This window comes from Coturnix japonica, chromosome 11 (genome assembly GCF_001577835.2).
Source record: "Coturnix japonica isolate 7356 chromosome 11, Coturnix japonica 2.1, whole genome shotgun sequence".
NCBI lineage: Eukaryota > Metazoa > Chordata > Aves > Galliformes > Phasianidae > Coturnix > Coturnix japonica.
This window is the reverse complement of record NC_029526.1, coordinates 4,713,876-4,736,153: the sequence shown is the minus strand read 5'-3', so window position 1 is coordinate 4,736,153 and position 22,278 is coordinate 4,713,876. Positions and strand designations below refer to the sequence as shown.

The window sequence follows — 22,278 nt, the reverse complement described above, 5'->3', positions numbered from 1 at the left end:
GAGGGCCGGTTACCAATGTAATGCCTCTTTCAACATGTGACCTAGCAAAACTGGCTGTTGTTTAGCTCGTCACCTTTGCTCATAGAGAAAATCTTGTGGGACTGTCAGTAATGAGAGATCTAAATGCAGTGAAGAGAGTGACTAACAGACAAGTCTGCTCAGACTGAGGGGAAACAGTATAAAGAAAACCATTTTACAGAAAGAAGGGAAAGCAAGAACTTTATCTCTGTATAGAGAAATGTGCTGTGCTTTCCTGCTTATCGTTACTTCTTATCTTAAAAACTTTAAAATTAAGAGGTTATATCACTGACTGACCAATTTTCAATTTTTATACTTGCTGTCTTCTCAAATTTTCAAATGTTGCCTTTCTCAGGACAGAATTTTCACCCTCTGCTATTCTAAATATGACCTTATAGCAGAAAAAGGCAGTTTTATCTACTTACAATCAATAATCATGTATGCAGGCTTATTATTAATTTATTTTTAACTTAGACAACCTAGTTCAAATGCCTGCCAGATGTAACACCTGGAAAAAGATGTGAACACAAGCACACTCCCACAGTTGTTCCACTGTAAAATGCATCAGAAGCAAGAGGGAATGTGAGGCATGATTTGTAGGTAATTAATGTTTTACTTACAGAATAGGAGAAGACAAGCAAGTAAAGCATCAGCTTGTGATTGTTCCTGTATGTTCCAAACCCACTAGATGAAACTAAAGAGAAGGGAGGTCCCTTATCAATACATGGCTTCCTATGAAGTTTTTTGAACTTTGGAGTAGATCACAAATGAAGAGTCCCAACAAAATTTGCTAATATCACATGATATGCAGGAACACCAGAGTGTATTCACAAATTCCATGCAGATCCACTGGAATCCTTCAAAATAGAAAACTATTCTAGTGCAACATAGACATTAGTGGAAAGCCAAGAAACGGCATTTAGATGAAAGCAGCAGTCATAAAGGAAGTTCACCACCTTAACAACACACTTGGTACAGAACAAGGCACCTGTATCATGAATACCTTAAACCTTGAATTATGTTGCATTTTAGCAAGAAAACTAATATATTCTTTCATTTACCACAGAAAAACTCATGACTGTATGGCACACGGCTTACTCAACAGCTTGGCAGTCAGAAGTATTCATCCTAGTTCTAGAAACTTTGGAAGCTGAAACTGTGGAAACCTGCACATCACGATGGTGTGCCTACATACTCTTTAATACATAGAATACTTTCAGAAAAACTTGAGCCATCTGAGATGATAAAGACCATATATGCACCTCTTTTAAATACATGTCTCTCTTTTAAATAAACTTCTCTGCAAGCAAGAAACTCCCTATGATGAATTCTTCCTGGCAATGTCTAAGTAGTGAAATTCAATACATATTTTAGTGCCAAGTAAGTTTAAAAGTCAGATGCTAGTGGGAATAAATGCTGTTTAAATAACTGTCCATCCACTGCCATAACTGCCTTCAACCCCTTTGTGGAACCACTTTGAGTGTCTCCGCAAAACCCAAATAAGTAGTGGAGTACTCATTTTTAATACATTCTCAAAGTTGGCACCTGTTAAACCTGTGCATGCTTTGTGTATTTTTCAGGAGTGAGTAAAGGAGACAAAAGTAATGAAGAGAAAATATCCTATTTCAGAGTGTGCTTTTTTAGCAGATCAGCTCACATGAAGTTGCACACTATGCTACATTTATTATCTCCAGACAGTCTAGACATGCACACAAAAATTATGACAAAAATTCTGAAGCACGCAAAGTCACTGAAAGTGAGGGTCATGCCAGCATTTCAAGTCATCTCTGCATACTTCAGATGTCTTGTTTACATGCTTGATTATACTGCCAGTGTTTTTTTTCCCCTTCTTGCTTCTCATTGCATTTCTTATTGCTACTAAAAAATCACTGAGAATGATCTAGGAACTGTGAAATAGGCCGTAATACAAAAAAATCTTAATCTGCCTGTTGGGATCTCCACTGTTCACATTTGTGATGTTCAGGGGATTTCCAGACTTTCCTTAGAATTAGATACTCAGTAAATTCTCTCTGAAGAGTTCCAAAAGTGTGTGCTTTGAGAGGAACAAAGCACACAACTCAGCACACTGCTCTTTGCAGAGCTGACATGGCTCCAAGATGTTTTGTCATCCACAGTTCAGTGAAGAAGCAAATCTGTAAAGCTTCTTAGAAGGTCAGGTTGCCTGAAGTATTAATAGTATGTTTTACAGTCAGAAACCTGAGGCATTCTGTATGCAAGTGTTGTATGAGGTACAGAACAATTAATCGCATCCACTAGTACTCCTCTGATCTAAACTGTAATCTCAGAATGCAGAAAAATGAGATTTACTTCCCAGAAAAGAAAAGACAGATTGAAATGGAGTCATTTGCCCTTCGGACCACAGAGTACTGGGGACACAAACATGAATACTGCCAAGAACACATCCACTTCATCCACCCTCATCCTGCAAGCTTTTCCAATACAAGCATCTTATAGATACAATCAGAAACTGTTGTCCAGAGATAATTATTTTAAAAACAAAACAAACAAGACCTATTGATTTGTTGAAGATGAAAGAAATCACAGCAGCTAACACTGTTTCTGCAGAAGCACAGTCCTTCACTATGCCTGAGAAAAAAACACATTTGAAAGAGGAAATAATGTGGTCCGTGGAACCGAAGCTTCAGAAAACTCAAATTTGCAAGGCAGTGCTTCTCATCCCTCCTACCTTTGTTAGCCTCGCTAGAAGCTAAGGAGTTCAGTACTAGAATCATTTGAAGTTGGATTTGTAACTACCCTCGCAGAAACAGGATATTAGAAGTATGCCATTTTTAAGGAATTTAGATTTCTCCATTTTGAATGTGCATTTAAATCACTGAGATTAAAGGAGCCCCCTAAGAGACCCTGTGAACAAAACTGCAGGAACCCTATTTGAAGACAAATAGAGCTCATTCTTTTTCTAATAGGCATGCTCACAATAACAGGGCATAGCATTAAAATTGTTACAGATAAATGACACTATGCATACTTCGAATGAATCAGGGTGAAGAATGGAATTTCTAAATACTGGGATTTTAAGAACCAAAGGTCTACACCCAGGTGAAAGCTGTTCAAGTGAGCCATGATGTTCTCAAATAACGAGCACAAATATGTGCATTTTAGTCTACGTTTGCTGTAAGGATGAGCATCCAACAGCACTAAATTGACTGGGATGAATGACAGTGAGGAGATGCAAAGTCTCCTTTTTAAAACCACCCAAGGGCTTCATCTTGACATAAAGGCTGATACTGTTTAAAGTGTGGAAATACAAGAACTGAGAATTTTCAACACTATCTCCAAGGTTTATTGTAAACTCTTCATTCTTCCTTATTTTACAGTCAGATTAAAATACATTAAGCCAAAAGAATTATGTGCCCTCAGCATCTGTACTCCTCATAGTAAGACGGACTGACATTGTACTTAAGCTCTTTTTTCCTACCTATGTTTCTGTAAACTAATGCTAAGTAAATATTGCTGGTTTCCACTAATTACTTTCTTGCTACTTTCTCTGAAAATACTGTAACAGTAGGTTGACACTTCAGAGCCTTGATAAACACAACCGCACTGAGGAACTAAGGGAAATGACAAAACCAGAGCAACTCCTTGCCTCCCTTCCCAGCAGCTATTTGGCATCCTCTCCAGCTCCATCCTCCAAGGAGCATCTTGCAGGCACCAAGCACACCCATCAGCTGGGCAGCACCACGCTGAGCAGTTCTGACCCTGCACTTCCACCTGTTGGGTGCCCAGCTCCGTGTGCTGGGTGCGAAGACCTGCATTGCCTGAGCTGCTGAAAACATATTATGCGCACTGGAAACTTTCTGCTCTGTTAAAAGTTGTTCATCAGTTGCTTTAAAACCATTTTAAAGCCAGCAAGTGTACATACACAGATTTCTGTGGTCAGGACATCTGCACTTTCTCAACTGTTTCTAAGCAGGAAAAAAATGCCTATTAGTATAAAATTTGAAGAAAAATTTCCCACAGGAGGAATGGGCATTAGGCATGCTTCACTTCCCTCCTTTTTGTTGACATATGAAGCACTTTTTTTCTGTTCTTTTCTTTCCAATTCACAGTGGGTCTAAAGAGGTGAATCAGTGCACAGAGCAAAAAAGAGAAAGAGAGGGGAAAAAAAAGAAAAAACCCACAACCCTCTTTTTTTTTCCAGGCTGGGTATGAAATATGAAGGCCCAACAATTGTCTGAGCTCAGTGCATTGGAATAACATTGGTTAAATTATGGATAGTTTTGAATAGTGTCACTTTTTTTTCTTTTTTTTTTTCTTTTTTTTTTTTTCTCTGCAGATGGTTGTTCACACAAGGAGTCTGGCCTGCATAATTGTATCACTAATAAGCAGTAAGGCAATTAGTTGTGTAAGTGTGCTATAATCATTCTAACAGAAGAGATGACGAAGAGACAAAAAAAGGAGGGGGGACAAAAAATGTCTTTTCTCAATTCATCAACTGACAGCCATAATTAGATATATATAATTGAAAATTCCACAGTAGGGGGGCCAGCTTATACAAATGAATTTTCTTTGCTTCTCTTATGCATTTTTTTTTCCTTTTGCCTGAACATTCCCCCCAAGAAAAAGGCAGAAAATTTGTCATTCCAGGGGAGCACATACTGTATGAACCGCAGGCTGCTCATTCAGAGCAATGATGTCAGAATAACATCTTTTCCCCCCCACTAAGAAATAGACGGCTTTGAACTGAGCCTTTATTAGCTGTTTTCAGCCAGTAGCAAATTAAAACAACAACACACACACAAAAAAAAACCTCAGCACAATCTCGGATGATCTATATCAGTTTGCAGAACGTGAAATGTAAAACTCTGAGAGTAGAGGTCACTTCTTATTTTTTTCCCTTGACATGAAGACGGCTTGTTTTTGGTGCTGGGGGAAGAGTTCTGAGTTATAATAGAGCATTACATCATCAAGTATTATGGGAAGAAGGGGATTTCTTTTGTGTGAAGCCTGATTATCAAAGGCTATAATTAAATTTGGGCTAAAAATGCCCAAGTGCTTATGAGTTTGTGGAAACTATGCACAGAACAGCTTTCCACTGAATTAATCAGCTTGCAAGTTTTCATTATTCCGGAGCTTCTCTTTTTAAACTGTAAGCTCACAATCACAGTCTTTTTTTTTTTTTTTTTTTTTTTAAATCAACAAACTCTCCTAAACTTTAATTAGACAAACCTTAACTGATTTTCTTTCCCCTTAAAGAGAGAGAATGTTAAGGCTGGAGCTTGTTAATTAAGATATTTAAATGCTCTCAGCTGTGCAATAAATTTTCAAAGCTGCACAACTGCATATTTATTCTTTTTTAACATTTGTTGTCTTTCAGTTTAAAACAAAATTTGGACAAATCCCACAACAACAACAACAGAAGATTTGAAAAGAAAATTCTCATATGTAAGGAACGATTCTGGCCGGTCAAAGAAATGGAAGATTACGAAATTGCAGCTGATTAGAATTTAACTGCATGGTATGGATCGTTTTCAAAGACTGCTATTAATTTGTTTATTGTAAAATGTTTTATCTCTAGCACTTTAAGAAGGCTGTGTCAGATCTGCACAAGGTAAAACATCCCACGTAGTTGTTCTGCAACAAAATCCACCTAACATCACTGAAAAGTTGGTTTAAATATTACACAGAAAATTTCCACAAATTCTCAGACCCTATGCTTGATAAGTTAAGTCAACAGAGTTCTTTTATCTCCAAAACTATCAGAGGCCTGATTGCAAACCTGAAGGTCTCATAGTAACACCATGGAGGCAACATGAAAAAAATGCATATCATGATCCTATTGCCAGTACACACACACATATACATACATGTATTCATAATTAATTACACACATTTTTCTCATTTCATTAGATGTAACATCAAAACCAAGTCATCCTCTGTTTAAAAAGAAAAGTGATAAAATCTGTGTCTTGCTGGGAAAATTTATTGCAGGTAATTGTTCATACTATTATGATCAATATCACTAACAAACTTATGGTACTTTTAAGCTGCTCAGAAATCCTTTCAACCAAAGAAATGACGCAATGCCATCAGAGACATCAAAAAATAGTATTTTTTATCTGTCAGATAGCAAACCAGTAACGGTCTGCCATGCAGATTGCCATGTTGTCTCTAAAGGAAAGAGCTGAACTGGAGTAGCTGTTCTCTGAGCTGGCTGCAATGACAATGGCCAAGAGAAGACATCATGGCAGCTGACCACTCACTGGTTAGGACTGGCTAAGTTTTTCCATGCTCCAGTACTCATTTCACAGTCATTATATTTCCTCTAGACTCAGGTGTAACAATTGGCATCGCCCCAATAAAGAAACTGGTGTGTCAACTGATCCCTTTTAAACACAGTCCCAGGAGCTCTAGTGATGACAGCCCCCCCTCTGGATGAGTGCTTTTTCATTCACAGAAAGAGCAACATATTTTTACTCTACTCGAAAATCTGCCTATGGCTATCTGCCTTGGGGAGCACACACAGGCATGAACCGATCTCATCACATGTCATCCCAACATAAAGAGTTTGGTAGATCAAGACATACAGAGTGAGTTTTTGCCTTTCCCTCTCTAGTTTACAGTCACATCCAATCTAAACCTAACAGATTCCCAGAATAAATGCCTTTTGCTCCAATATGCCACAAGACAAAAATTCACATTACCACACTTGGAATTAAACTACCAATTTGATATCCCAATAAGCACTGATCAATATGAAGAACATTTCTGAATAATTTAAACTACACCAAATGTTATGGCTGATCCCAACCCACTCCCATGGACCCCACTGCCTGCGTGAATAGACCCGCCATTGTCAAGCTATGAATGTTTCTTGAGTCCCAGTATCAATCACATTACAGAAAAGCACACGAATCCTCAGTTCAGTTCTTATTTGTTCATTATTTTAAGCTCTTCCTTATAAGAAGATATCATTTTTCAGTAGCAACAATACAATCAGACATGCACAAAGGAATGAGACTTATTTTGGAAATGCCTTTTTGAAAAACGAAAAAAAAAACTCCTGCATTTTTCCTTTTGTTGCAGCAGCTGTCTCAGGTGTTCTCTCTCTTTTGCACATAATATAACTGATCAGATATTCTGAAAATATATACTTAAGAAGTTAAATGAATAGGCATTCTACTGTATTATTTCTCTTAAAGAATTAAAGGTTTTATTTTATCTTAAAAGATTCTTGGCTGCATTTCCATGGTACACAATGACACATTTGGTTCTTTGTATTTCTAACTAAATAATGACATAGTTCCACTAAGCCATGAAAAATGTTGCATTTGACCAAACAAGAATGGATGAACTTCTGGGAAATTCTATTCACAGGATCTTGAATTAGACCCAGAACACCGGGATGAATCCTTTCTCTCCTGCAGCCTCCTGCCAAACCTGGCTATAACTGCAGAGCCACTGCATTGCTTCCTCCTTATTCACTGGGTACCGTGGTATCAACACAAACTGTACTCAACTGCTGAAAGCTTGATTCTCAAACATATGGATATGTTGAAAATTAAATTGCAGGGTTTATTTGAATTTATAGACAGCTCGATGAATGTATTTTTGAGATACAGTCTCCGTCAAGGAGATAGATGTCACCTGCCATGAGGAACATGATTGTATAACGTTAAAATGCTACGTTCTCTTTGTAGGTAATTCTATTCAATCACTTCTTGCAAAGATTTGGGTAATGAACACTTGAACATCTGTGGTTTTTGTTTCTTTCTTTTTTTATTTTTTTCTTATTTATTTATTTTCCAGTTTCTCATTTCTCAGAATCTTGCTTTGGATTTATATTTTGTTATTAAATATGAAACTGCCCAGATTCTTTTCCCAAGCTTCTTTTTGCGTTATATTACTGGGATGTTTCCACCCTGTTGTGAAATTTCCTACTCTTCTAAACAACAACAACAAAAAAGCATTGCACGACAGAGTAAAGAGGATCCATGTGATGTGGGATTATTGAGAAGTGAGAGAAAAGTCATTCTCTACAAGCAGACAACACTGTGGGATCAGTCTAATAACATCTCAGTAAAAGTGCTCCATTCTCTTGTTTCTTTAAATTCAAAGATTTCTCTCCCTCCTCTCCTCGTCCCTTTAATCATCTGGACAGTAGTAATTTGGCATCCCATTATACAATTTAGATATAAATCATCTTCCTCAGATCTAACTTATATTCTGAAAAATGCAGCTGTTCTTAAACACTAGATTATGTCACAAACAAATATGAGTAAAAAGCTTGCAGTAAGTAATTCAGTGCAAGCAACCCTTCTCCTCCCTGGAAAATTTTCTGTTGCTTTTACCTCTCTCTTCTACAGAAGGCTTTCTGGTTAGATTAGAAAATCCTGATCAAAGTAATTTAAAAGTATTTTCAAACTGGAGGCTAAGATTACTTCAATTGGTGTAGAGCTCAAAAAAGAAATTGGGAACTGTTTGCAATGTATTCACAGGAGATATTTTTTCTTCAGGATTCTTTTATTATTGGAAAGGTCTTATAGAGGTAGTCAAGGTCTTCTGACAAGAACTTGAACCAAGTCAGTAAGATTTGAACCTTGCATTAACTGAGAGAAAGAAATGAAGGTGTAGATAAATTTTTGAGATGCAACTAAAAAGAAATTTGTGTTTTAAAACCATGCAAAAACTTGTTTTAGAAATGCCAACTATTCAGTTTTGAACACTAAATAGTTCCACAATATCAAGCAACCCTTGTAACCTTAATTTGACTCTCCTATCATAAACATTAATTTTGTGGGCACGTACTGTTTTTCTCACTAGTGATTAAATTAATGTAGCACAGGCAAGAGCCACTGCTCTTGCTCAAGTTCTGAATGCCCAGTTTGGCAACATTATGTTCCTCTGACATGGGTGTTCAGGTTGAAACTCCTAAAAGTAGATAAAGCATTTCCCATCTTCTCATGATTTACAGGCTCTGAAATTACTGTCAGTCTCTTAACAACAATCCCATCTTTTGGATGCTGACAGAGCTGCAAACTAATGGCAAAATGCTGAAGTGATCAAGTATCTTACAGAGCTGGTATAACAAATATGCAAATTAACCTCCTCCTTACTTCTGCCATCACCCTCCCCCATTCCTAAAACCTTTTCCAGAAACAAACAAAAATCAAAACAGTAGAAAGAGGAAAGTAGCCTATCTTAGAAGTGAAAATGCGACTCAACCAAAATATGCAGAACAAGCAAATATAATAGACAAAGCAGTAAACGCATAAGGAAATTCCTGACTGAAACACTTCACACACTCAAATCTTTCCAAGACAGCAGTAAGGTGCTTTTAGCTCCCAAACAAAGCAGAATGATATCCCAAGATGTAGCATATTTGGTATGCTAGCATGGTGGCAGTGAGAAGCTGTAGTGAAGCAGTAGGTCAGGCAGTGCCATCTCCAGAATGGGAAGAAATGGGTGGGAGAAATGTGAGACAGGTCAGCTCATCAGGGAACATTCTATCCCATTGGTTAATTTTTACTAGCAAATCTCCTGAAAAGCACTGTGCTGTATCAAAAGCCTTGATGTTTTTAAAACAAAGAATTTATGGGCGCTGCAAGTGCAACCTGCCTTCCTTTGTTCACTGAAATACATCATCATTTCGTGCATTGTGGTAGCAAAAGTAATTTAGAGGATTCTGACAGAAATAATATATATATCATTAAATCTGTCCATTAATATACTCATGGTATTATAAACATAGCGGTTTGTGGATGACAGAAACTAAAACCAACTCATTTGTTTGTGTCAGTATTAAAATGTAATACATTTTCTTTTCAGATTCCAGCCAAGCTAACAGAGCTTTCTGCACAGAAAGTTATCACAAAAAGAAAAGAAAAAAGGCACAAAAATCTCAGAGGTTAAAATATAACCTTTGAACATCATTTCCAATTTGCTTCAGCTCTTAGGTAGATTGAGATCAACGATCTTAACCCAGATCTAAGTTCAGGTTGCTCACAAACAAACAATGCTCATTCTCATAAATAATTTTCCTATTTGTAAGAGAGTTATAAACTGTGACACCAATGTTTCTAGGAGGCCAGCCTGACATAATCAGAGACTAGAATTATTAACTTCTATTTGTTAAAAAGAATCCAGTGTGGTAAGACTGAAATGAATACTAAGCTACACAGAATCCATACCAACAATTCTCCAGTCTATCTACTTAGGCATGTTAATACTGTATGAAGCCCACACTAGTACTATCTACCTATACATCGGGCGCAATTATGTGTCTATTAACGCACATAAGAATAATAAGGACAAATATGCAGGGATTTCATAGAGAGAATTTAAGCAACTGGACTAATGATACACAATTTTGCCAAGAGGATGTGAAGAAAACTGATTGAGGGCCATCTGAACATTTTTGCACCCCTGTAGGATTGCAGAAGTCTTCTGAAGAAGACCAGCATCAGACAAATGACTGGTTATAAGTAGGATATCACGCACAAAGCTACTCTGGTCTCCTGAGATGTTACATTCAAAGGCCATTTTTACTCTGCAGGTATTTCAGACTCTCTTTACATATAATGTTTGTAACATCCAGCAAGCATAGCAACAAAAACCTGTCAGGAAAAGAATCAAATGTGTACTATATCATTATTATTATATATTATTATTAATGACATACCTGGAAAAAAATGTCTAATGCATCCTCGTAGAAATCCTTGGTAAAGTTTGTTTACTTTATAGACTTTTGTACTAGAAAAAAAAAAAAAAAGAAAAAGAAATTACAAATGCTGTAATCTCAGCCATGCTCTCTCTCTAAGAATTCTACAGAAAGCAACAATATACCATGCCCGGAAACATAATCTAATTTCACCATGGCTATACATCTATTGCCTTTAATGGAGTAAGAGCCTTCCGCATTTTTCCATCTCCTTTAGTTTATGTCTTAAGGAACACGATAGTCATAAATATCCCGTGGGAAATTTCTAGTGTCTAAAAAATTGACCAGTTATCTTTGTATAGAGTTCTTATTTGTGAACATTTGTCATCTAACAGCAGAAGAGCATACAGATCAAGAAGAAGGACTAGTATTGTCTACAAAAGTGTGAAAATAGTAACTTTTAGTGCCTGTGATCTCTTATTTATTTAATGAAATATCAGTAATCAGGCTTACATGTTTGATTGCCACAGTTCTACATACAGCAAAGCATAGCTGCAGCAGAACTAATTGCTCTCTATTCAAGCAAACAACAATAAAAACAAAGTATGACTGTTTGATTTTTTATCATTAAGGAAAAAAAACAACACAACAGACACATATTCTAATAGAGCAAAACTACAACATGGTCTTTTGAATGATTCTAATGACGACTCTGACTGTATGAACTGTCACTCCTAAAAATCATTGGACCTTAGTTCTCAGCAGTTATTTTTCTCTTTACAAACCTATAACACAAACTGATGTAAAAACAAACAAACAAACTGAGACAATCTCTAAAAGAATTTAAGAAATTCAGGGTCAAATTATGCAAACCCTTCAGTTCTCAAAATGTCTTCGAGTCTTTGGTCTTTTTTAGTAAATATTGAGAAAACAGGACTATTTTTCAGATCAACACCCTGTCTTTAGTACTATTTTCTACTAGCCATGTTTACCAAAAGCAGTAAAATTCATGAGCAAATGAAAATCACTTGAAATTTCAATATTTTTTTTCAAAGTATTTCAAAGCACTTTATCCCATGAAAAAAAGTACATGAAGGAGCTCAAAAAAAGATAAGACCACCGACTTGACCCACTGCTATTTTGACTTACTTAGGTTCACTCACCAATAAATCAAACAGTATCTATCAGCAAGGTGCAGAGCTAACACTTCACTTGACTCCTCACAAAATGTTAGGACAAAAAATGCATCCCTAAACCAGTATTTTCAACATCAGTCCTTGTTATGGTACTTGATATCACAAGTATAACTTCAGCTAACAACTGGTTCTCACTGGCCATGTAATACTTTCCATTGCCAAATATTGGATATAATGACTTTTATCTAATTTTTAATATGAGACCAAAATTTAGGCAACAGAAATACTACATCAAGAGCTGAAGAATCCATGCCAGCAAACCTTTGAGAGCAGAGGTATAATTATTTTCTAATTAAATTCCATGCAAGTAGCATCAACAGGAAGGAAGCTGAATAAATATTGACTAACACAGGTGTTACACCTTTACCAAAATTACTGGCAAAGCTTAATGATAAACTAGCCAAACAATTCAATGTGACAGGATTTGTGCTAAGATCTCCCACAGAGATCTGGCAGAACAGCTGACAAGCAACACGAAGACAGCTGCTGCATTTTCTTGCAGCATGTGCTCCAGCACAGAAATTTGCGTGGCTGGAGAGTTTAACTCAGACAGTAAGGAATCCTCTAGAAAATTCAGAAATTATTGTTCAGAAGCCATTTTTATCCCTGAAAAAACACACTTTATTCAAATGTTTTGTTTGTTTCAGCATACAATCTGAAGCACCAGTGCTTCATCCAATAGGAACTAAATAAAGATGTTAGTGTTCTCATTTATGCTGATAATGTAACAAACCCAGAACTACTAATGAGGCACCATGTGTAATTCATTAGTAGTAATGGGACTTGAAATTCACTGCTTGTCAGTAGCAACAGTTTGGGAGAGCAGCTACCAAAAGAAGCAGAGCCACACCCCAACATCACCTGGCACAGCCAGCTGAAAACCGCCCAGCAGTTTGTTCCCCTAAAATGGTGTCACCAGCAGAGATCTGACTAGAGGATGACATTCATCACAAAACATAGTCAAAGTATTAATAACGGTGCTCTGAAGAGTTCCACAGAAGCAGAACTGTTTCCTGGTTCCCATTTTTATTGTATGTGCATGAATGCATGTACTGAACAGCAGGGATGCTTCTGAGGTTGCAAGAGCCAGGTTCTTCCTTAGCCTGATTCAAAGCAGAGATTTTAATCTCAGATCACTCTACTTCAGACAGAGAAAAGACAGGAACCTTCTATAGAAAGTTTACAGAAGATACCTTTAACATTCTCAAGCTAATCCTAAATATTCAAAAAGGATAAGACGTTTTCTACATCAGCTCTGTGCCTCAAAAACTTTGCCAAAACACACATAATTTAGCAGAGGGGCAGACTTCCACTACTCAGAAATTCTAACAGAATTGTTTTTGCTAGGTGTAATAAAACCAATTAACTTTCTGATATGGTTAGGGAAATAGATGTGTTTAAGCGTTATCATGATCATCTAAAATGAGTATGGAAGTTCACCTCTAGAAGTTTATCTTTCTAATTAATTCTCCTTTTGTAACATCTGTGCACTGCTCAGTTACATTTGTAATTCAGATCTTCTTTATGTTGGTAAGTCAGGGAAAAACACCATGAAACTGAATTAAAAATACTTGTGGAGCAACAGAGAACTCTGCAACTAAATTGCAGCTTTTTGAATTCATCACCCTTTGGTAATACAAAATTATTATATTTTAGTATGTTGAACTGCAGACAAAAGTTCCTTACCTGCTTGGTACTGAAAATCTACCTGAAATACTTTTCTATTTTATGTTTTATCGTACATACAGAAATTTAAAACCAACAATTAAATACTCATCAGGGTTAGCTGGATTCTCTACATTTTGTGCAGGAGTGCATGAAAGCCCTACTGGAATAATAAGAGCCCTCTAAGAACCACGTGAAAACGTCGCAAACAAATTTACAGCACATGCAATTAATGTCTTGAAAGCAACATGCTCAATAAATATAGATTTGATTTAGCTGCTGAGTGTTAACAAGATTACTATTCACAATGGCCATCCTGCAAAGACCTGCTTTTGAAATTCTTCTGGAAAAAAAACCTTCCCACAATAAAACATGAACTCCTGGCAAGCTTAAAGTGCATATAACCCAATTTCTATTCTCCCCCTCCCTCTTCCTCCCTGTTCTAGGAATCAGCTATCATAAGTAGCAACCCAGCAAAGGTTTAGATCAGGTAAAGTGGAAAAGGTGGAGCAGATCCACACTGAGGCTTGTCTGCTCTGCTCGGAAGGAAGTTACCTCACTTCACATATCTTCTAAGTGGCTCATAACAAGAGAGTTTTAAAAGACACCGTTTCACAACACTCATATCTAGAATTATTGTACTGTATGGTTTATTACTGCAGGCCTCCCAGTGAACTCAGCTTGCCAAAATCAGAGTGGTCTATCTGTATTCCATTTCTATTAGCCTATAAACAAAGCATCAGTGTTACGTAGGAATCAATGTAAAGTGTGCAGTTTCTCTTTTTGAACTCAGATTTGGTTTCAAAATGTGTTCTTTACTATGCTTATATAAATATGGGTATACACACATGCAATCCATAATATTTATAGTCACACCAAGGAGAAGTTGACCCTTAAACTGACTTCTGTAGTTATTTTGCCATTTTATTAAAAGAATGTGACTGAAATTCTATTCTCAGTACAATGTAGCATGCTCTGGCAGTCTTGATATGAGGCATCTTGATCTTTTTACTGAGCCTAATTTAGAAAGGAAAAGAAATATATATATTTTTTGGTCTTTTTGTCCCCTCCTCCCCCACCCAGTGAAGGAGACGTTTTCCCCCCCTTGTGATCAATTTCATGCCATTTTCTTTAAACAGAGATATCAAATTGTTAAACATTTTAAACACAGTATGTCCCGGTAATTCAATCTTTTGCATTTACTTGGGTGTCCCAAAGTGTTTTGAGTTCAAACAGCACAAGGAAACTGCAGTGCTGGTCAGTCCCCTCTTAAATCTTCTTATGGATTTCATTTGCTGTGTGGCCTGAGAGAGGTCAAAAGGTTTTGGCACAGAAGTAGAATTTGAGAAATAATCACCTTATAGACCCACTAAATCAATCATAATTAATGCACTTGCCTAGTTCTGTCAGAGAATTGCTGCTAGAGGGCAAAATAAAGAGGCCCCCTCTAATACAATTTGAAAAGAGATCAGATCTGTCATTTCATCTAATAATTGAGCCAAATGAGAAAAGAGAAGGGTCAGAGTTCATTTGGTGACCTTATGTAAACCCAATAATACATAATTCATTTTCATTTTATGGAATTTATAAGATGCTGTAAACTGTCAGAATACTGACTCATCTGCTTTAGCTTCCACCAAAATCTTCCTGCTCATCATGCAACACACTGAGCTGCCAAAACTTTTAAGTGGTATATTCTGGCAGAATAATCCAAAAGCCTTCATCAGGGACTGGTATTTAATTCATTCTTCCAAGCGTGTGAAGTTAATAACTGAATAAATCACTCGCAGCTCTTTCTGAATGATATAAAACCTGTAATTTATTTACTGAGTGTTACAAATACAGTTAAAACATGTTTTCATGCAAAAGGGTTTCTTTTCTTTTTTTTATTATTGTTATGAAAGGCTTATTTATTTATTTATGGGCATGGGATGGAAATGCATATGCCCTCAGAATGGAATATTTCATTCCATCTCAAGTCTCAGTCAACCACATTCAGGACTCATTTCAGTTATTACCTATAAACTGAAAGTGATCCGAGGACATACTTAGTAAACAGTTCTCAAAAAAACAGGATACTTTGTTGTTGTTGGGTTTTTTTTTTTCTTTTTTTTTCACTCAATGCTAAATATTACTTGAAAACATCCAAAGCATTACCTTTCCAGTGCGCCCTCCCTCCCTTTTTCAGTTTCTTTGCTGAGCTACGTTCCTTAATCAATCAATCATGCTGCCACTACCAAGTCAGAGCTCTATCTGAGTAATAAAGGTGAATTGATGGTTTATGAGTTATTCTTCACTGCTTTGTCTCCTTTAATGTCAACACCACCAACACGTATCAGAGCATCCGGGCATTCCCAATAGAATTTCCCAAGGTGAGGACAGACTTTTGGAGAAACAATTTTTTTTAACCAATCAACATTTAATTGGGGGGGGGGGAAAAAGCAACAGGGAAGATTTGACTGATTCTGCTGTTGGAAACTGAAGCAGCAAACTTTGAAAACAAAAGCTGAGAGTATCCCACAAGAAAAGGTAGTACTATCCATATCATTCTTGCATTGACATAATTGTGACAAAAGTAAGATTACAAAAAAATTTAAAAAAATTCACTAATTCACTCCCCCCTCCCCAGCCCCCTCCCCCTCCTCTTCTGATCCTACATTTATTTACAGATCAGTTTGGTTTGGTTGTTGTTTTTTGTTTTTATATTGCTTTTTAGAGAACTTGTAAAATACCCCAGACTACAGATGGGGATCAATACTAAGTGAGCCAAAGTTACTGTAGACTATATTCTCCTGCAAATTATGCTGAGCAAAAGATTTATGGGCATACAGTATTGCCTGGTGGTTCACTAGCTGGACACAATTAAGTCTCAAACATCCCATGCCAACCTGATCTGTACAGTTGTGACTAAAAAGCTCCATGAAGTTCAACAGATAATTGTCCTTGACACAACACATTTCTATACTAATGATATCCTACATAGACCATGTGGAAAGTGCAGAATGCAAACCATGTTCAGGACAACTCATACACTGCTCTGTTAGGTTCCAACTTATCCAACCAGCATAACCTAGAAATGTCTTAAATTATGACAAAGGCTGTATCAGTGCCTGGTCGGTCAGTGTAAGGGAAGCACAAAGTGGTCTCACATCTTTCCTCTTTTGGTTGAAGATTGAGCCTTTTATGGCTCCATAATAGAGCTCCACAGAGATTGCTATAACCATTAAGAAAAAAAATAGTTCCATACTCAAAGTAAACATACTATATGATGGCATGTTTCCAGTTAAATGGGCAATATATGAAACAGCTACTGAAGAGCAGTACGAGTAGCCAGTTCTGAAAGGCTTTACAAGGAAACATATTCACTGATATATATGGAGAAGTAAAAGAAGGTACAGAAATGAACTGTTATTTTGCATGGAATATCAAAACTGAAACCAAATCTTGTGTTGGTTGTTATCTTGTAACTTATCAGTAATCTTCCTTTCCAAGTTTTACCTCATGCAACAAACCATAGAAGATACATTACTTGCTACTGAATTTAAAAGTCAGTTTTTATATATACGAACTGTAAGAAATATGTATGTCACTCTCAAGTTACCCTTTATCTATTTACCCTTTTTTAGTTCAAAATGACAACATCCTTGTATTTGTCATATTGTTTAAATCTGACCTCTGATCCTCAGGGTCACTGCACTCCCTGAGGTCATCTGTCCATCTGATTAACACATTCCATAATTTCAGAGGTGGCCAGTTTAGTGGTCTATCCCATTAATCATGGCAGAGGCACCAGGAGCAGCATGAAAAAAAACACTAAGGTTATCAAATCCCCACAAGAGATTAGGAAGTTAGATAAGAGCACGAAGTTTAACAAACAAAAAGTACATGGACAAACTAAAAGGCATTCAAAGGCCTGAAACCCGACACAAGCAAAGCAGCATGAGAAAAACAAACATATCAGCAACTTTTCTTCCTGCTCATTTCTCTCATAGTAAATTTCATGAAGCTCTGATATTTCCTCCTACAGATAATGCCCCTTCTAGGTCAGAGAACAACATGAAATAATCATCACTGCCAACACTGCACAAGCTTATGGAACACTGCAGAGTTGAGCTGTGTACAACACAGACAAGAAGAGACAACAGCACAGGATTCACCTGCAAACGGCCCCAAACCAGCACAAGCACACTGCAGCCAGCAAGGGGATGCACACAACTGAGGGCACAGATTATGAGTTTGCTGATAAGGGGAAAAATGCATTTCTCATAACTGCCTACTGTAGAGTAAAATGAGCATCTTGGCTAAAATAAATTGGATAAAGTTTTACAGAATAGGACATAATGCTGAGAATAAATAATGAGGAGACAAGAATCAAAGTGTTATTTAGACAACTTACTGCAACAGTTTCAGCTTTTTACCTTCCTGTGTTTTTCAGATAGCAAGAATAGGGACTTGAGTACTCAATGCTCTCAGTTGTTAACAATGGGATTTTCCTTGATATCTTGAACAAACACAAGGACAGAGTTCAAAAGGAAGTGTTGGCAACTGTCTCACACAGTTGGTCTTCCTTTGCATCTAATAAGCATCCAGATGAAGTTTCCACTGTAGTGACACTTCCTATCAAAGCCAATTTCAATCCTTGAATTTGTTTGTGGATTTTTTACTTATGTTTTTCTTGTTGCTGTTGTTTTTAAATTAAGCACTCAGTTCATTGAAATGTATCCATTTCCCATGAGGAATTATTTCCCCAATTTAAATAATTAAGTTTCTCATTAAATGCATTTCCAAAAATATGTTTTATAATCAATCACACTCCAGTGCTCTCTTTCAGAGAGCAGTAATCAACCCTTTCATTTATATATTTATCATTACTTTTTAATTATAGATTTTAGAATTAATAAAGTATGTACATTACAGAACACTTCTATTGGCCCATTATATCTGTATGTCATTAGATGTGCATTCAAATATATTATACTGCATTATATAATATTGTCCATTCATAACACTAGTGCTAATATTACATTACAGTACAGCAATGAATAGATTACAGTTTGTTTGCTTTAAATTATTTTTGAAATGTACTGAAGGACCTTATCAACATTTTGATATCAAAAGCTCCATTTTGTCTGTCCTAGAGCAATATTTTCTCTTTTCATGTACTTTATGCACTATAACTTTGGCTTGTTCTGAAATTTAAAACTCTGTATAATAACAATTTTGCCACCCAAAGTCTAAAGAAATGCTGATCTAAATGAAATATTTAGGTTTTTTCCCTCTTTCTTTCATAATTATGAATGTAAAATGTACTTTCTGAAGTAATTAATTTGTGGAACCAGCTTTTACCAGCAGGAAGTTACAGTGTTGAGATTTGTCTAGCTTTATCTACTACCTTGATGGAAATAAGTATGGGGAAGCACATTTTCCAAACATAACAACTCTATTAGCATGGGAAAGCTATTTTGTTTTTCTTTAAAGTCACAAAATCTTTGCATTTTACCAAACGCTTATTTTTTAAAGGTGTTGTAATTTCTTTTGAAAAATGCTTTGAAAGTAACACTAAAGAAATGAATCTGGAAGCTTTATTCATCTCTAGTAGTTTAATAAAGGCTCTCACAATTTATAGAATGTAAAATTAATGATAAAGTATGTTCTACAAAGTTGCTCACAACTAACATCCAGGACAAGAGAAGAAATCTCCAGCTAAGAACATTCCATCCAATCCAGTCGCACACAGTTATCATTTTCTAGGAATAAAAAGCAGACAAGATGTGAAGGAAACAAATTGCTTGCTCACAGCTGGGTGAGAATCAATGTGACTGATTCTGGCACCAGCTTCTTTGAGCTGGAGACGCTGCAGCAAAGTTAGCAGCTTCAACAGTTGTCTGACAGCTCTAACACAACTCTTTGCTTGAGCTGTAAATCTGCCCTAAATGAATACACATCAGCCAGGACAGCAGCATCTCAGAGGAATGATGCTGCAACCAAAAGGCAGCTAACAGATTTGAAATGAAAAGAAAAAAGACCCAGCTTCCAAAACCAGCACTGTAGTTACTCGACTTTTTGTTGCCATTTAGCAAATGCTCAAGTCTCTCCTGCAGAGACTTCACCCATCTCTTAGTCCATTCAGATATTATTGGTAAGACTTAAACGTGTGCCCTCAATTTCACACATATACTCATTTGTACTAAAAAATGTGCAACAGCAGCAACTTCTCAGATCATCTTGAAGCCCAACAGTAAAAATGCTAATATTTTCATCACTTCACATTGCTGTGCTTCAAAACACGTCAGGGCATTCACCAGAGCTTGTCTGAAACACATCCCCCATCTGTGGCTAAACATTTAATTGAAGTTTACAAAGAGGTTTAAGATCTGACTCACATGACAGACAGCAGAGACAGAAATCACTATAGATATAAGCAAGAGCAAATAATTCCATTTCTCTTATAAGATTAGGAAGAGACTTAAGCTGCTTGAAAGCATGCTTGCAAACTTTATCTGACATGGGAGGAGGGGGCAGCTACCAGTGTGTTTCTTTAGATGATCCTAGTGTCCCCCACAGCCAACCAAGTGCTCTTCAGCTGCTTTCCCAAGGACATTTGTTTTTCTTTATTTGTAGCTGACTGTAAAATTGAAACCAACATAATCTCAATCTCTATGTTCATTTTATGGCAGCCTGGAATACTAACACACAAAATTACAGAATGGTGGGAGTAAGCAGGATCTGTACCTGAGGTATGCAAGGCAAAGCCCATCAGGAAGAGCCTTCAATCTCCTATCTGAGCAGGTAAGAAAAAGATGCTGTCCAGCCTCACATGAACATCTGTGTACACAGAAAATCTTTTAGTGGCCAGACATTTCTGGGATCAAACAAATGATCAGAGCAGACCTGAGTGCCAGGATTTCAAGCAGCTGCCTTTATTCCTGATAATGCCCTCTGTGCTGCTTGCTAATAATTCTCTTGCTAGTTGGATACACGGGAAAAAGGCTCAAGCCACTTCTTAGTCAGATGCACAGATTTCCTGAGGCTGTTGTCTACATAAGACACGTAATCATTATACTACCTATTAGCACTGTGGTCATATAAATTCATTTGACAAATGAATTTATAGTTCTGTATGTGTTTCATAGAAGTACGCTGTTGAGAATGTTATAAATAAAACACTTGCATACATTCAAAATTACCATGATTTGTTTACTTGCCCAGCTAAATCTGGGCATCCATCTCCTTGGCTTAGGATGGAGGATGTCTTTGGGATGGCTCAGACATGCTGGTTGGGAAAAGCAAGGCAACTCGTGCTGATTAGTCATGCAGCTATTGCGGAACTACAATGGTGTTCCCCTACTCTGCTCGAAGTAATTGATTCAGTCACTGGAGATACTAAATGCCATCTCCAGCATGAGACACAGCCAAACACAGGGGCATGCAGTGCTACAACAGAATGGGCCCAAGCTGTTTTCAAGGAAGGCAGGATGAAGATGAGGACAACAGGCACCTTAGCATCGAGCACAGAAAGGAGAACCCACACATCCCTGAGGAACTTTCAATTGGACATTTACACTCAGCCATCAAATTTCCAAAGTTTCAAATACGAACGGTAAAAGTTCCATATTAGGTGACAATTTAAGCACATGCATATCCTTCAATACAGTGAGATTTCAGCAACCATTTTATCACCACTAATATCCATTTTCTCCAAATTTTTCATAAACAAGAGAGAAAAAAAAATCAATTCTCTGCCTCTGAAAATTTGCCTCAAACAAAGTCTTCTTGATTTTTACCCTAAAGCTATGATGAACCTGGACTGGACTTCTGTAGTTTAGCATGTGAGTGGGATATCCCAGGCTCCTAAGTGTCAGATTATATTGTTGCAGACAGTGAGAGGCTTACAGGGACACTGGAAAAAGGCTGTGATATTTCCCAAAATTTGTTCCCTGCTATTCTACACAAGTCTGTCCAAGAAGCTACAAGGACAGAGATTCTGAGCACAAGAGACAATGAGGGATTTCAAAATTTGGTGTGGAAGCTATAAAACATTTTATTTGTATGTTGATTGTACTTTGTATTATCAGTAAAATATTCTGTCCTACTATTTGTTAGCATTTTAGTCAAGCCTTTGCTAGTACTAAAATATAGTTGAGAGCTTCTCTGCAAACCTAGAACATGACAGACAATTGGCTGTTACCTGCTTAGATTATAGGAAGACATTATTTTGCCTGTTCTATTTGATTCAGGATTCAAATCCTCTTAAAACTTAAAGAACCCCCTCCATTCAAGGGCTAAACAAAATAAACGAATCAACAATGAGTAAAAAAATGTGCAGTCACAAGCTGATTTGTCCTGACTTTTTTCTTCATAGGACAGACAAAGACAACAGAGAATGTCCTTTTTTTCCACAGAAAGGTTCGCTTCACAGTCTGCAAAGTGTAATGATTCAGATGGCTTTCAGTTGCTTTTTCTCCTCTCTTTTTAACATTTCTTCTGTCCTTGTCCCCTAAATTCAAATTTAGTGATACCCTTAACTCTCTACTTATAAACATGTCTATTCTCTCTGAGTACTTTGGAATTTTTAAAGACATTTTTATATCTTTACAACACTGAGATAATCAAATAATATATTATGTTGATGGAAGGTCTTAGAGAATGGGTGTCTAAATCTGGATCTGGATGACAAAACTTGGGCTCTCCAATTCCTATCTCCCAGTTGCCTGCCTGGGTACTTGATACAGAACTACAATGCCTATATGGCAACTGCTC

General features: G+C 36.9%; 1 long non-coding RNA gene across 2 annotated transcripts in view; it reads right to left on the bottom strand.

Annotated features, from left to right (window-relative positions):
* The window catches only part of LOC107319029, a 468,329-nt gene that overhangs the window by 137,568 nt on the left and 308,483 nt on the right, over positions 1-22,278 (bottom strand). For both annotated transcript variants that reach the window (XR_001557621.1, XR_004308690.1), the window contains one exon: positions 10,679-10,749. This is a non-coding gene — a long non-coding RNA (uncharacterized LOC107319029). The remainder of the gene's footprint in view (positions 1-10,678; positions 10,750-22,278) is intronic.